The sequence below is a fragment of the Aulostomus chinensis genome, chromosome 15 (genome assembly GCF_037954235.1).
Source record: "Aulostomus chinensis isolate RoL2024-O1b breed Wild chromosome 15, RoL_Achi_v1.0, whole genome shotgun sequence".
NCBI lineage: Eukaryota > Metazoa > Chordata > Actinopteri > Syngnathiformes > Aulostomidae > Aulostomus > Aulostomus chinensis.
In genome coordinates, this window is record NC_141334.1 from 19,972,799 (window position 1) to 19,975,298 (window position 2,500).

The 2,500-nt window shown below is 45.6% G+C and overlaps 1 long non-coding RNA gene across 1 annotated transcript in view; it reads right to left on the reverse strand.

Annotated features, from left to right (window-relative positions):
- LOC147249112 (uncharacterized) overlaps positions 1 to 1,319 on the reverse strand; it is a 3,225-nt gene extending 1,906 nt beyond the window's left edge. Inside the window, exons 1-2 of the long non-coding RNA XR_015119543.1 lie at positions 1,295 to 1,319; positions 49 to 149 (exon numbers count right to left, since the gene is read on the reverse strand). This is a non-coding gene — a long non-coding RNA (uncharacterized LOC147249112). The remainder of the gene's footprint in view (positions 1 to 48; positions 150 to 1,294) is intronic.
- Positions 1,320 to 2,500: the final 1,181 nt, after the last annotated feature.

The following is a 2,500-nucleotide window of genomic DNA, read 5'->3' on the forward strand; positions in this document are numbered from 1 at the left end:
TGCTGTCTAAAGACACACACACACACACACACACACACACATATGCACCTCCAGCTGCCTGTCTCACTTCCAATTACATGTGAGCATGACACACATCCTCTCGAGGGGTTCCCGGGGGGTTCCCAGAGTGAAGGTGGGATCCCAAAGGGCTGCAGGGAATAGAAAATGATCTCATTAGCCTCAGCCTCCAATTTCAACCCTGAGCCTCAGAGGGAGGCCAAATAGGGCGACCCAGCAGGGGCAAGGTCCCACTGAAACACACATAAACACAGTTCCAAGGATTACAGCTGAGAAAAGTTGATGCAACAAAAAACAAATGGAAAGGTCACCCTCTTGAACGGTGCGGGAATAGAATAGTTTCTATTTTAAAAAGCTAAGCCATTTCCTTGTGTTTCATGCTGTGAACTAAGAACAAGCTGCAAAACTTGAAACTTTCTAAATGCCTATATTGGGCCATTATTATCATATTTGATCTCAGTCAATCAAGTATTTGGCTGAGCAAGCCTAATACTGCTGTTTAACATAATGTCACACCACACCAGACACATGAAAAAATCTTAATTAAGGTATCTCTCAACCATGTCTTCAATCAGATCAGTACATTTAAGACTCTCTACATGATGTTCTTTTGACAACTTAGATTCTTTCTTCACAATTCACTGAGCCTCTCATGAACCTGTCTGCAGCCCCCCTGGGGAGGCCCACCTCTGCACTATATGGTCCATCCAACCATTTTCTTCCACTTATCCTGTTAAGGGTCGTGGGGGGGCTGCAGCTTATCCCAGCAGCCTTCAGGTAGAGGCGGGGTTCACCCTGAACAGGTTACCAGTCCATCACAGGACCAACACATGGAGACAGACAACCATTCACACTCACAGCCACACCTACAGTCAATTTAGAGTATCAATCAGCCTCGTCCCCTCTTGATGTCTTTGGACTGTGGGAGGAAGCTGGAGTACCAGAGAGAACCCACACAGGAACAGGGAGAACATGCAGACTCACACAGAAAGATCCTGTGCTTGAGCCGGGACTCGAACCTGGAACCTTCTTGCTGTGAGCCGACAGTGCCGACCACTGCACCACCACACTACACTACATGGTCATTTTTTTATTATTTTATCTTGTGTTTTTCTCATTCATCCATCTTTCTGAAACATCCTACTGCTACTTGTGTAGGTTATGAATAACACCTTAAACCCTAAACCCTGAGACCTAGACTTGCAAACTTGACACTGCACTTCCTCAGGCCCAGAGCAAACAAACACTAAGTCTGGCATTAATTGGCTGAAGGTACCTTCTGATGGGCTGGAGACCTGTCCAGGTTTAGCTGCCTCTCACACATTGACATCTGGGATTGGCTCCCCCCTGCCCCCACACCCTGAAAGAGACTAAGCAGTTGACAATGAATGGCTGGACAAAGGTTGTTGAGATAATCAAGTCACAGACATAAAGAAGATTTCTTGGATTACAGTATGAGAATGAGTCACTTTGGGAAAAAACACAAAATTTCACCAAATGTGTTTTGAGTTTCTTTCAGGCGCTAGTGAAAGATTTCATCAAAAAATGTCACCAGGATGACACTCAAGCAGGATGCATTCACATACAAGGTGTTCTGGCTGCTGTGTATGATATGACTCAGAGGAACACACAAGCCGCCGGTCAAGTGCAGAGGCTATGCAAGGACACACATCTAGAAAACTGCCTCATGACAAGAAAGCACTTTGAATTTAAGGATGTTGTTGTTCTGTAAGGGAGGACATCGTGCCGCTTATCCCAGGGAGCCAGTGCATGTTGTTCTGTAAGGCTAAAACTGTTGCCAAGAAACCATATGATCTTCCTGTGAACTTCCCCAAAGCCTGTGACAAAAAGAGTCCTCTCAAAGGCTGCGGCAGTCACCAGAAGCACAGGCTAGTCAGGCGGACAGCTCCTGCAGTAGCTCAACCACTGACCAACACACAGCTGCAGGTTCTGTTACATCACCTTAGTGAAGAGATCAGTTGAGTGTTAAAAGTGTGTGTGTGTGTGTGGGGGGGGGGGGGGCATTATGAAGTGTGTTTTAATGCATCTAAAGGGGTCTTAATGATGACAAAATCCACAGTCCTCCTCTTGTGCACCAGTGTATTCAAAGGTTTGTCTAAAGCTGCTGTTGGGATTGTGACATCCAAAAAATTCCATTCATACAGATACCTTCCAAAGTTTAAGCCCCTTTTTTTGCTTCCATGGACAGCATTTCCGAGCTGAGCTGTCTTGGAAGGTTAGTACCAAAAGGAAAGAAAATGATATCCGCTTGGCCCCTTACAATGGTGACACACAAGGAATAGATTAGCAGGTGAAATCATGACAGCAAAACCTATCATTTCATGATAATAAGGGCACCAAGACAACTGTGGACGCTCTGGCTTCCTCCCACAGACACTCAAAACATGCTTGTTAGGTTAACGGGTGAGTCTGAATGTGGATGATGGTCTGTTTCATCTGTCCTCTCCTTGATTGACCTGTC